Raw genomic sequence first — 14802 nt, forward strand, 5'->3', positions numbered from 1 at the left:
TGTCGGCAGTCAGTGCCGGTTCGGGATTTGAGGATATGCTATCATTGTCATCAGGTTGGACATGTGAAGGTCAACTGTCCACGGCTTGCTGCAGGACCAGTGCAGGCTCCAGCACCGGCTACGTTGAGGATCACAAGTGGAGATCAGGGTGGAGCGGAGCCCCCAAGGGCTTAGGGTCGTGTTTTACAGCTTGCTGCTACGGGTATGTTCTTTCTGCTGTTTTGATTATTTATGATTGTTGTGGAGTATTGTTATCTATGGTTTTGTTGGTTGGTTATGGAATTGCGTTTCGGGTTTTCGTGTGGTATCCGTTGTTCCTGGAGGGTTTGGCGAGTTGTGATCGAGATTTCGTTTTGTATCTTTTGTTCCCTGAAGGATCGTTATGGTTATGGATTTGTACTTCGAGCTATCATTGATTATCCTTGTGAGGATTGGTGGCGGATGCGGCGTTGGTTTGAAGGCCGGGTAGATTCTGCAGTCTGAGGAATGGATATTTGAAGATTGCGTTCCTTTCGAGCGGGTTGTTCAGTGTGGGAACATGATTTTTATGAAATCTGTTGGCGCTGGTGAGAAACATTTTGCGTGTTAGTGTTGATTTTATGCAAGGTTACTTTGGGAGATCGGTGATGGCGACCGGTGATTTATTGTCAGTATCTTAAGTGGGGGAGAATTGGAGATTCTCCGGATGATCGTTGGGTCTGAGAGGTTGTTTAGCTGCTTGGGGAAATTCAACGATATTTCTATCAGTCGGGAACAGGCTCGTATGGGTGAGTAACAGGCGTGCGGGGCGGAATACATACCTAGAGCAGTTGATTGTGGAAGGCATGGGAGCGGGCCGGGATCAAGGATGTATGATGGAGAAAGAGTTCGGAACCCCTAGAGGGTTAGAACGGTATGCACGGGAGGATTTCCCAAGGGGATTGTTCGGAATGATGAATGTTAGTTGAGCGGTTCAGATAGACTGAAGGCCGGTAGGCGTACCAATAAGGCCGAATGCTCGGAGGACGGTCCAGTCAGATTGACGGAAGGTCCTGAGAGTGGTCCAGATTGGCTGAAAGCCTGGGAAGGCGGTCCAATCATGCTGAAGACTCTGCGAGTATTGTTGGATCGGTTCGAGGTTATGGGTTGCGTACGTTGCAGTGGGATTACATTGGGAGGTCTGGCCCCGGGTAGTAATTTGGAGCAGTGAAGGTGGTGCATGGGCTTGAAAGTCCTTGCGATGAGAATCAGAGTAGTGGTGATGCATGGATGTCGGGAACGCTTTAAAGAGGTAGCGTAGCGTGGGATGAGCACCATAGTGCCTGTCATGGTGACTGGGCGGATGAGTGGTTTCCTTGGTAAGGAAAGAGGGAGGAATGAAATTCTGAAAGTGGAGTGCGAATTCGTGGAAGTGAAAGCGGCAGTGTAGAGTTAGGATCGGAGTGGTCAGTCGATGGTCTTTGAGTAGTGTGTTGTGGTGGTAGAATAAAAGCTCATTTGACTTGATATGTTGCTCTGGGCACGGAGGGAATACCGCGGCGTAAAACCTGTGAGAGGGGTTCGGAAGGGATGCAGAGGAAGAGTCTTGGACTCTCGGTGACATTCTGATCAGGGTTTTGGGTATGTATCAACGGTTCGTCCTGGAAGAATGGGTCTTTCGGTCGTCATGGGATGGATGGAGTGGAATTCGGATCGGGAATCCGATGGTTTGTGGCTTTATAGCCATATGAGTCAAGTGAAAGATGAGAATTGGAGCAGTAAGGCATCATGGGTGATTCTCGGTTGTTGAGTGTGGATTATCGGAGGGTACAGCTGGTGCTCGGTTTGAGTAGGTGGAGGGGACACCGTATGGAAGGAGAAAGTGAGCTTCTGGTTTCTATGATTGTGCCTTGAGGGACTTGGTTCGGTCAAGGTCAGGTGGCGCGTCGTGGGAAGTAATTTGAAGATGAGATGCCGTAGGCTTCGAGGATGAAGCCTAATTTAAGTGGGGTGGGAATTGTAACATCCAGGAATCGCAAGAGGAGAGTTGAAGGGCTAAAAGTGTAAGTTTTAGAGGGTGACTCGACGAGTCCATGGATAGACTCGGCGAGTCAGGTCGCGACTATGGTCGCGTATCAAGTGGCCTAATCGGCGAGTCCAAAGATGGACTCGGCGAGTAGGTGCTGTATGGAGAAAACCCTAATTTTCGGGGTTGAGCCCCATATAAAGAGCATTATACCCCTCCACAGCCTCCCTTATCCCCCCCTTGAGTTCCAGAATCCCTAAACTCGTGGAGAGTTCATTTGGGGAGCAAATTAGAGCTTGGAGAGGTGTTGTTTGAAGGGATCTTGAAGGAGAAGTGGCTTGGATCAAAGGGCTTTGCTTGGATTCGAGTTTGGTTGCTATTGAGGCATCTTTTGGAGGTAACACTTTCGTTCTTGGGCTGTATTTTTCTAGTTTCATCATTTTGGGGTTTATAGGGAGTATATCTTGGTATGTTTTGGAGTTTGGAGGTTAGATCTGAGGTTGCTACCTCAGATCTGGAATATTGAAGGCCTAGAGTGCATTAAAGTTCCTGTGTTTGAGTGCTTAGTGAAGCCACCATGTCCCAAACCTTGGTTCTAAGGTGAATAAGGCTTAGATCTCCTTAGATTCACGTAAAGTTTGCCACTTTACGTGATGGATGGATTGTAGGAGGTTGGATCTATGTTTTGGATCAATTGCATGGCCTGAGATGCTTCTGTATGGATTCAGACCGGTGGTACTCGACGAGTTACATGGGTGGACTCGACGAGTTGCTTGAAGATGGCCTGGAACTCGACGAGTTGGAAGAACAACTCGGCGAGTAGGTTGAAGATAGCCTTGGACTCGACGAGTCCATTTGGACTCGGCGAGTCTTGTTGAGGAAGTCCCAATATTTCTGGTTGAGTTGAGGAATCGGTGAGTCAAGGGATGACTCGGTGAGTTGGGTGCGAGTGGACTCAGAGTCGTTGGACTCGACGAGTCTTGGGGTGACTCGGCGAGTTGGGTCGCTGATTGAAGGAAGTTCTGAGCGTATGGACTCGGCGAGTCATCGGGTTGACTCGGCGAGTAGGGTCAGTCAAGGGTTGACTTTGACTTGTCTAAGGTTGACCAGTTTTCTTCCAGGGGTATTTTGGTAATTAAGGGTATTTATTGAGTTGTATGTTTTGATGTTCAGTGGAGGAGTTCGTGTCAGAGTTCGGAGCAACGGGATCTTATCCTTTCAGCCGACAGTTTCGAGGTGAGTTATCCTCACTATATCAATAGGGTCTAAGGCACCAAGGCCGGCCTTTTATTGTATTGAGATTCGGTAGCTAGGATGGTACATGCTAGGAGGCCTTGCTTAGGTCAGTTTCCCGATATACAGAGTGATGCTATGCTAGTGACCGGTTAGGTCGGTTACCCGGTTAGAGTAATGATATGCTATGTGATCTGCTTGCTCGGTTTGTTGACTATGACTGTTATATGAATGTATGTTTTGTGAACATGGTTGTTGGACTCGAGATGGGTTGAGGCGGGTCCTGCTTTGTGCTGTAGGCCAAGATACCCAGGGCGGACCGATTGTTCTGAAGGCCCAGCGAGAGGTCCGCATAGGCTGTAGGCCCCACGAGGGCGGACCAGACGTGCCGAGGCTCGGAGAGTGGACCAGGCCGACTGAAGGCCCAATACGGGTGGACCAGTCACACTGTAGACTCAAAGAGTGGACCAGGTGGGTTGAAGGCCAGATGCGGGCGGACCAACCCCACTGTAGACTCGAAGGACATGACTAGACCTGGAGGATGGACTTGATGGACTGAAGGCCCGATACGGTGGACCAGTCACACATTAGACCCGATATGCATGGCTGTTCTATGTTCTGTTACGTTATGTATGTTTTATATGTTTTGGACCGGAAGGGCGTATGCGTGGTTGGTATTTTCGGGGTATCTCACTAAGCTTCCGGGCTTACAGTTGTGGTTTAATGTTTTTCAGGTTCTTCAGGAGACCGTGGCAAGGCGAAGGCGCGATCGTACCGTTCCTCATGATTTTGTAGCAATATGATTCTGGGAATACTCTAATAATTTTTATTAAAAACCTTTTTGTAAACATTTTAATGAAAATCGGGTTGTTTGGAAAAATTTAAAATTGGTTGTATTTTTTTTCGGATGTTACAGAGAGTAGTGAGAGAAAGTCTTTAGAGAGAGAGAGAAAAAGCTTCAAAATGATGTCACTCACTCCCTTATATAGGGGTTGAGTTTATGGCCCGGTGGAATTCTACCCGATACTGTTATTAAACGGTGCTTTTGGTCGTACCCGATAAATTGTCGTAATCACGACTTAAATGAAACTAATAATTTTCCAAATAAATATGAAAAATATTTTAATGTTTTTAATGCATCCCGACACTTATGAAATCGAATTAAAACTCGCTATTAATTTAATTTAACTCTAAGGTTAACGCAAAATTTTGAATACGAACGGTTTTATTTACCGGGAACGGTTTATAGGGATGGAATAAATTACGGGTTGTCACACTATGGTTGTGGAGAGATCGGGCATTTCAAGCGAAACTGCCGAAAGACAGCAACCACCAACAACGTCAATAACGTCAACAACGTTGAGATGGTTTTAGCTATGAAGCAAGAGGAAGCAGCCGTTGATCCCACCGCCGCGGGTAATTTTTCTTCTCAGCAATTCCCATGCTCGCATCCTTTTCGAATCCAGTGTCAAGAAAGTTTTATTATTCATCCATTCAAATATCATCGTAAACATAATCCTTGTCTAAGAAAAAAAACATTTACCGTCAAGATAGTTACCAGTGAGAATGGGTACACTAACGACTTATCTCTAAACTGTATCCATACCTCGAGAAATCATTCTTTCCTCATTGACCTGATGTTAGTTTCAATAAAGAGCTATGATGTTATCTTTGACATGTATGAGTTGAGTCCTGAACATACTGATATACTTTGTTATGAAAAAGCTATTCGTCTCAATTTTTCCCTTTGACCGAATCCTCATGATATATGGTGTCAATCTTAGCTCAAATCTTCACATCATTCCATGTATCATAGCTCGAAAGCTTCTACAAAAGGAGTGTCAGATATTCCTAGTCCATACAATCAGCGAGAAACAAGAAGTTAAAGACCTCTAGAGCGTCCCTCAAAACTATAATATTCCTGATATCTTCCCGAAGAGCTCCCGAGAATTCCTCCCGAATGTCAAGTCGAGTCTCGTATCGACTTAATCTCTCGAACTACCTTCGCAGTCAAATCTCCGTACCATTTTTGCTCCGGCAGAAATGCAGGAGTTATCCAGTCGATTTATTGAGTTGACCGTCAAAACCGATATCCTCTTTCCCGCGTAGATGACTTCTTCGATAATATCTAGGAGCTGGTTACTCCTCGAAGATAGACCCTAGGTCAAGACACCATCAGCTATGAGTTTCGTGAGGATAATGCCTCCAAGATAGTATTTAGGACTCGAGAGGATCACTAAGAGTTCGTGTTAATATCCTTCGGTCAAACCATTTTCCCTTGGTCACGTTGTGAGTGATGAAGACATATGCGTAGATCCTCATAAGGTCGAAGCAATAGAGAATTGTCGGCACCGAAGCTACCCATAGAAAACTTGTCAATTTTTGGGTTTTTTCCGACTATTATTGCATACCCATTCAGAAATCTCTTCCAAAATCATCAAATCCGTAACCACACCGACACAGAAAGGTGTACCCTTTATGTTGGAGTGAAAAGTGAGATACATCATTGTCCCTGCCATCAGAAACAAAGGACTTCATTGTCCTTTGCAGTACGTCAAATCAGAGTTTAGATCGTATGCTTAGACAAGAAGGACAAGTTGTCGTTCACGCTTAAAGACAAAATAGAGGCACACGAAGTTGACTACACAACTCACCACTTGGAATTCAAAGCAGCAGTCCCTGCACTGAAGAATGAGAAACATGATCTCTATGGAATCAAGTATGCAAAATTCACTGATCAAAAGAGACTACAACATAGCTTCGATCAGAAAGATATTAACATGAGGTGCCCTTAGCCGAAAGGAAAGCTTGGACAACAAGACTAAGACCATTGACAATGACCATCTAGAACCGTTTACTCACTCAGAACTGAGAAGTCTAGTTAGAAATCCTCGGGATTGCTCCAGCAGCACAAGATACCCAAATAGAAATAAAAGATGACCAACATGGACTTCACCATCAAGTTACCCAGTTTTCCCGAGTGATTACGATACCATTTGGAAATGGTCGATCCTTCGATAAAATCTGTTCACTTCCTTCCGATCAAAGAATCATTCAAGGTGGAAAGACTCACGTGAACCCACATCCAAGAAGTAGTCCGACTGTATAGTATACCTGCGTCCATTATCTTTGGTTGAGATAGCAGGTTTACCTCAAGATTTAGGCAGATTTCTTCAGAAAACTCACGGAACCAGGCTAGACATGAGTACAACCTAACATCCTTAGACAATTGGATAGAGTAAGAGATTTATTCAGGTCATGGAATACATGCTGGGAACATGTGCTATAAATTACTCAGCGACTTGGGATACCCCTTTACCTTTGATCGAGCCGTCGTAAAATAACGGTTATTCCACAAGTATCCAGACTACATGATTTGGAACCCTCTACAGTCAAAAGTATAGACTCCTTTATGTTAGGTCATGATGGGAGACACGCAGCTAACCTAGAGTCGATTCCTCGGTAGTACCCACATTAGTTCTGAAATCATCTGCGAAACTGTCTAGAAGATCATCCAGACCCGAGAACAATTGAAAACTTCACGAGACCGACATAAGAGTTATGCCAATGTACAATGAAAACCTCTGGAATTCTAGGTTGGAGATCGTGTCCAGTTAATGGTCTCGCCCTGGAAAGACATGACATACTATGGAAAGCACGAAAAGTTTAACTCATGGTACATTAGAACATTCGAGATCCTCATTAGGATCCATCTCGTAGCCTTCGAACGAGTACCATCAGAACTTAAAAGCATACATCCTATCTCCCACATTTCGAATCTTTAGAAGTACTTGTCCGATGAAACCTTAGTAATTCCTCTTGAACAAATCGAGACCATAGAACGAGAGATCAAACGTATGAAACAAAGCCATGTCCCGCCAGTGAAGGTTCGCTGGACTTCCAAACGAGAACCTGAATTCACCTGGGTGCGCGAACACTCGATACAGCAGACACATTGGCATCCTTTTCCATAACTTGTATCTTAATCTTTGAATTTCGGAACGAAATTCCCTCTAACGGGGGGATAATGTGACAACCCGAAGTTTTTCCATCGCCGCAACCCGTTTCGTCCGTAAAACTCGTTTTAATCGAATTATTCCGATTTCGTTTTTGGATTAGTTCAATTAAGTTAAGACTTTTATTTGACCTTGTAAGTATCCAAAGATGTTGGAAACATGTGAAAACATTCCAAACTAGTAATTAGAAAAAATTTAGTTTCGACCATATCGGGTGACGACAACTTAATTGGGTGCGACCAAAAGCCTCGGTTAACATCAGTATCGGGTAGAATTCCACCGTGTATCAAATTCAAACCATATTTAAAGTGAATTAAGACTCCCTTGGAGCCTTTTCACTCTTTCTCTCTAACCTTTCTCCTCAACTAAAGAAATTGGTCCAAAAATCATCCATTTCAAGCCTCAAAACACCAAGGTAATCATCCTAGCTCCTAGTATAACATGCTTAGCCTTCATTTTCATGTTCAAATCATGGAATAGGACCATAAACATGTGTTTATGGCCCTGTAACAGCCTTAGGCCGTGAACGCATGTAAATTGGGTTTTTGAGCCTTAAAAGCCATCCAAATGACCATAGGAGCTTAGATGTGGCTTAAGGACTTATTGAATTGGACTTAGAACACCTTGGATATCATTTTTGAGGAGTAAAAATGAGTTTACTGCCAAAGAACAAGCTTGGGCCGTAAACACCTTTTCATGGAGAGTAAAATCCTTTTTGGGTGTTAAAATGCAACTTACACACCTCATAAGCCTTCGAATAAATCTTAGAACCAACCAAAAATTATTTCGGGGCCTTAAACATAACAAAAACCCTTCATTTGAGAGTTTACAGCCATAGCATATGCTCCAGGGCGGTAAACTCCTAAATATGTGTCATTTGATGCCCTAAACTCACCCGAAGTCTTGTAAAATTAAGTTGAATCATTTGTGATTAATCATTGACCTTCAAAACAATTAAGAATGATGTGGGTGAGAGTTTACAACCATAAACACTTAGTTTACTGCGGTAGACTCATAAATTGGTCCATATGGTTGAGTTAATTCCTTCATAATTCCCTAGAACCAAACCTAGCAACACCCCTCAATTGATTGAAGGCCATTTAGCACATAAGAACACCATCCATGAGTTTACGGCCTTAAACTCATGGGGATGAGGTTTTTACGGCCGTGAACACCCCCTAGAGTTTACTCTTGGAGACTAAACTCCATATCCTAGCCATTCATGTCAAGAAAGGTCACCCGAGTCACTCCAAACACTTAATTTGAAGTGTTTTCGCATCTTGGAGTGTATAATCGTATCTGATTAGTGTTTTAAATTCTAATTAGATACCTTTGTGTATCATTTAAAATTACATAGGAACCTCGGACGTTTTCAAGCCTTGATCTGACGTCTAGCCTCCCCGTCGACACATTTCTTGTCCGGTGAGTTCATACCCCTACCCTTTTTCAATGTTTTTCACTGTTTTCAGGGGGGGGCGATACACGCAAAGTACAAGTAATACTTGTACTCAAAACTATTTTATATGTATTGTGTTTCATACTACTTATGTTTTTTAACACTGTTAATCATAACACTGATAACCGTTGGAACTAGCAAATTTCATTATCTTCTTATTTGTGAAAAACGTTATACATTGTTGTACCTTATGTTTTCACAAATGGTTTTCCACATTATAATAGTTAAAAACATAATCTTTGCTTATTGAACTAGAAGCTTAGTATATCATTTTGTCCTCGGTAACAATCCACAGAGATACGCGAGTGGAGGATCATCTTTGTAGATTTGTTATTCTTATAAATTGGAGACACGTCCTTGGAGAACACTCCACTGAGATACGCGAGTGGAGGACCGCCTCTGTAACCAGAATCTCTTAGGTAGAGAGCATGACTTGAGTGTATAGATCTATACGGGACTGACTATCCCGCAACTGGCTGATAGCTACAACCGAACCGAAAAGGTTCAAGGGTGACAAAAGTCATAGTGATATTAGCTTTCCTTTGCCATATCTAGTCTTTAGTATGGTTATGGAACTCGCAATTTGGATAACAGAAATTTACATTTTTAGTAATAATGGATATAGTAAATTAATAACCATAAGAATTAGTTTACTATGATAATCAAGTATTCAGTATACATCTTTCACATTAGGAAAGTATAGGATTTTCCTGGGGTAATCACAATTCATAATTAGAACAGTGTAACATAAATGAACAACTAAACTTTACTTTTAGTATACATCTTTTACATTACATTTTTGGGTTGGTAAACAAACACACGTTACAGGGTTAATCAGGTTTTCAGTATGCATCTTTCACATTAGAAAAATATGGGATTTCCTTGGGTTGTAACATTTTCAGAAATCAAAAGGAATCTTGTACATTTTCATAAAAACAAACCGCTTATGAACTCACCAGCTTTATGTTGATTTTTAAAATGCTTGAATTCTCAGGTTCTACTTAGACAGGTGCCCCGCATCCTTTTGCAGAAGACGGAGCGAATGGAAGTTACGTCTTTATTTAGTTTAAACTATGTATCTATGAAACTTGTACTACTTTACTTTCAACTGATATAATGAAATATATGTAATGTAATGTAATGTTTTGTGTTTTACTTCGCTTACTATGTACATTGGTTATGATATTCACATGAAGTCACCTCCGCCCCGAGACGTTTCCGCCTTCGGTTTCGGGGTGCGACATAAACTATCTCTAGGAAAGAATGAGTAGCAACACTTGGAATGAATTTATACAATGTATTCGCCATTGACTAAGATACTCCTATAGTAATTTATGATTAATGTTTTGTTTTATCGATTTCTTGTGGTAATAACACTTGGTAAATTTTAGGCATGTTGTAACACCGCAGACACTCCTAAGCAAAAGTTGGTCATGTCTCAAATAAATATAGTTGATTAAGGTATATTGACCCTAGACAAGATTGCATAATTGCCCAGGTTTAACTATAGTATTTAACATCCAAATACTTTTGTTTTGTTGTACTTATGATTCTGTTTCTGGTATGTCGGTATACCTGTCTACTTGGAGTAAAATACTTATATTTTAAAGTATACTTTTAGTTCAAAGTGCTTCGACCTTAGTGTTTATAGTTGTATACCATGTAAGGTTCATTATACTTAGATCACTATAAACAACAGCTCTGATACCAATCTGTCACACCCCCGAACTGTCAGAAAAACAATGGCGGAAACATCCAGGGGCGACAACGTCATGCGTAGTATCACAACAATCATAACATAGCAACCAAAGTAAACACAACCATTAAATTACATTAAGAATATTTAAATTAGTTTGAAAACATAGTTTCTACACATCGATATAAACAAAAGATAAAGAAGAGACTCCAAAATACAAACGGTTTTAAAAATATATCAACATAAAGTTGGTGAGCTCATAAGCATGTTTTTGTATTGAGAACTAGTCACTGAGTTTGTATATACGATTTCTTTCCATTATAAGTAAATTGTCGTTTGTATCGAAAATTGTTGTCATCATGTTCTGAATATGAAAGTATGTTTACCAAGAAAATCACATATTTTCTAACATGGTATGAATAGTATATTATGTCTGAAAATCTTGGTTACCACCAGTATGTATAGTAGTTTTATTTCTTAAAATAAAACGTAGACCATGTCCGTGGAATACCCTCCAGTAAATAGATATGTAGTTTTATTAATTCAATAAAACTATGGAAGAATGAAATCCCATGAACAAAGGTTAGTTTATACTTATTGTGAGTCGTATAAGCATACTAATATGACCGGTGACCTCCTTGACGTTTCTTCAGGCGTCGTATGAATACAAAATTTGTCACCCCAGGCATGCCCGCCTAACTGTAGCTAACAGTTCAGGTGTGGGATTGTCGATCCCAAATAGATCTATTCACAAATTTCACTCTCTCCCTCCAGGAGACTCTGGTTATACTACCGGTGAGGATTTATTGGTACCCCGAGGGGCATAATGAAGATAAGTCTCACAATCTTGTAATAACTAGTTTACATGTTGTTCGGTTGTTCTCGAGTTCGGAATTGTTTGTAATGGTGTAGAGTACGAATAATTATACATAAGTAATTATTTAGCAAGATATTCTAGGTTTGTATTCATAGAAATGAATAAACTAAATCTGACATAGTTTATATGTTTTGACTTTGCATGATGTTTATGCAATCCCAAACTATACCAATTATAGTTTGAATATTTACTTACGTCCATGTAATGTTTCGAAAACGATGCAATTATAACTAGAAAACGTCTCTTATGCTCCGCATGTTACAAAAGGGATAAATATGTCTAAATGTTTGATAGAAAACCATTGTAATTGCATCAATTTTTAAGTTACGAAAGCTTTTATGTTTGGCTTGTATTCCCCCCTAAAAACCTGAAAATTTCGGAAAAGTGTAGGGGTATGAACTCACAGGTTGTCGGATGCAGAGGATTCAACTGGACGATCCTTGTGTTGATGTATGTTGCACTTAACGGAGCCCTAATATCAAATAATACATATGTTTATTTAAATTAGCAATTTTCCTATATAAAGTGCTAGATAAACACTTGGTTTCGGTTAAGGAATGTAATCGGGAATTGGTTGGATCGAAGAAAACAAACTTTTTCCCACGAATAAGTTGTTTACGGCCGTAAAGGGAGTTTACGTCCGTGAACTGGGTTTGCGGTCCATGGGTTTACTACCCATGGGTTTGCGGTCTAAGGGTTAACGGCCCAAGGGTTTACGGACGTAAACACTGGACTAGATGTGTGATTTTCGGTGTTTCAGGGCCCTTTCTAGGCTCTTGGAATTATTATAAACCTTGTGCAAAGCTCAAAGTAGGGTTTAAGTGCCAATATTCGTCCTAAAATGGAGTTTACGGCCATTGATGGGTGTACGGCTGTAAACCCATTATGAGCTTATGATTTGGGTCGATTTTAGGTCAAAATAAGTGGTTTCTAGTAAAGATTAAGAATGGATGGTAGTTACTTACCGAAAGAGGCTTGGATTGAGGCTTTTAGCCACCAAACACTAGTGTGTGTTCTTGGTGTTCGTTGTGAGAGAGAATATCTAGCAAAGACGAAGTTATATGGAATGAATCAAGGATTCAACACTATAAAAGGGATTAAAACACAAGAGAGGTGAGGAATCACTTACATTCTTGAGGGTTCTTGGTCAAACTCAAAATTGTTGAGAGAGAGTAGAGAGAGAAAGCTTCTTAGAGTGTGAAAAGTGTGAAATGAAGGCCACTTAACCCTTATATAGGATGAGTTTACGACCATGGGTGGGGGTCCACCAGGCACTGACCGCAAACGGAGTTTACCCCCGTACATGAGTTTACGATCGTAAACTCTCCCTAGGCCTTGAACTCGTGGCTTTTCGAGGGAATCAAGAGTTTTTTGCGTGATTTTTTGTTTTTCGACATGTATGTAATTTTGACGATAACCCTAGTTGACTTACTTAACCCAAGAATTTGACGGATAATTAAATAAAAATTAAATTTTATTAACAGGAGTGGTTTACAATAACAAAATAAATTCGGGTTGTCAAACCAGGTGCAATTGCCCCAAGGGTAACAATCAAGGAGCAGAAGGATTAGGAAGGGTCTTGACATTGGGTCAAGGTAAAGCAGTCCAAGACCCGACATTTATTACTCATATGTTCCCACTTAACAACTCTTTCTCTTACCTCTTATTCATCGCTGAAGTTGAGCGGAGCTTTGTTAGTAACATATTCAAACACTTGCTAAAACAACAACCCCAGAGGCTAAACTAAGCCTTAACGTTGGAGATGAGTAATGGTCAAATTGAATGAACCAAAGATATTAATGTAGGGTATAACTTAACTCTAAACAACCATTCATTTCAAATAAAATTTAATGATAGTAAATATTAGGAGTTTTGATGTGACAATCGGCATGGTCGGGTTAAGCCTCCACCGTGCTGATACCATGTGTCACTAGAAGGTCGTTTTCCCTCACCTTCCCAATCGTGAAACTCTAATAATCAATGGTGATAAATCTGGTGCCAATCCTCATCCTATCTGGTGCATCAAGACACAAAAGTGACTGCACCAAAAGAACTACGTTTTCCTCTCTCATGTTATGGACAAGACCAAGGAAGAGGTAAGCATACAAGGTATTCCAGTAGTATGTGATTTTCGGATGAATTTCCTGAAGTCCTTCTGGGAATGCCCTAGAGAGATAGGTCGAATTTCTAATCGACCCCATACCGAGAACCACATCAATTGCCAATTTACCCTAGAGGTTAGCTCCCGCCGAAGTTCAGAAGTTATATAGTCAATTGAGAAGAATTTTTGCGCAAAGGATTCATCAGACCAAGCTTCTCACCCTAGAGAGCCCTGGTCTTGTTCGTCAAAAGGTACAACGATTTTAAGGAATTGAATAAGCTCACTATCAAAAGCCGATAGCCACTCCCTTGGACTAACGACCTATTTTACCAGCCCTATAGAGCTAGTTGCTTCTCCAAAATAGATCTAAGAACCGATTATCATCAGCTCCGAGTTTGAGAAGAGGACATTCCAATAACTGCTTTCTGAATTCGTCATGACCATTTCAAATTTGTCATGATACCCTTGGGTCTAACGAATGCTCCCACGGTTTTCAAGGACCCTACGAACCGAGTTTTCACAACCATTCCTAGTCACCCTTATCATTATTTTTTAATCAATAAATAACGTGTCTGCTCACAAAGCAAGAATAAAACATTGTCAACACCAACGACCGGCCTTGGAAAGCATCAAATCCGGAGAATATCACGGACAAAGAACTGCGTGAATCGAGATAACAAAATTACTCCAAGATTTTAACAGTCCCTTCGGAAGGCTATAGGAATATAGCTAGTCATGAGCATTGTGTACCATCCTTAAACTAATAGCCAAAGTGAACAGACCATTTCACCACTCGAAGTCATGCTCCAAGTCTGGATGTTTGAATTCAAAAAGTCATGGGATACCCAGTTACCTTTGATTGAATTCTCATACCGTAACAGCTATCGCAAGAGCATCAAGGTTGCTCCTTTTGTGACTCTTTATGGTCATAAATGCAAATTACTTGCTCGTACTATCATGGGACCAGAGACCATTCACGAAATCACAGATAAGACAATCCAAAACAGAACCCGACTTCAAGCATCACGAGAAAGAGAAAAGAGTTGTGCTGACAAATGACGAAAACCTCTGGATTGCTAAGTCGAAGGCCGGATACTATCGAAAGTATTTCCCTAGAAAGGAATGATTCGCTTAAGGAAATGGGAAAACTAAACCTGCAATACATTCGTCTATTTGATATTCTTGCCCGGATTGGTCGAATAGCTTATAGGCTACAACTACCTGCTGAAATTAGCAACGTACACCCTATGTTCAGTGTCTCGAATCTAAAAAAGTGCCTATCAGGCAAAACTCTTGTTATTCCTTTAGTAGAGATTGAAATAAACAAGAATCTCATGTTCATCAAAGAACCAATCGAGGTAGTGGATAGGGAAGTAAAGCATACAAAACAAAACCGTGTTCCGATTGTGAAGGTTTGATGGAACGCCAAGCGTTGATCA

The sequence above is a fragment of the Lactuca saligna genome, chromosome 5, assembly GCF_052625555.1.
Source record: "Lactuca saligna cultivar CGN05327 chromosome 5, ASM5262555v1, whole genome shotgun sequence".
Lineage (NCBI taxonomy): Eukaryota > Viridiplantae > Streptophyta > Magnoliopsida > Asterales > Asteraceae > Lactuca > Lactuca saligna.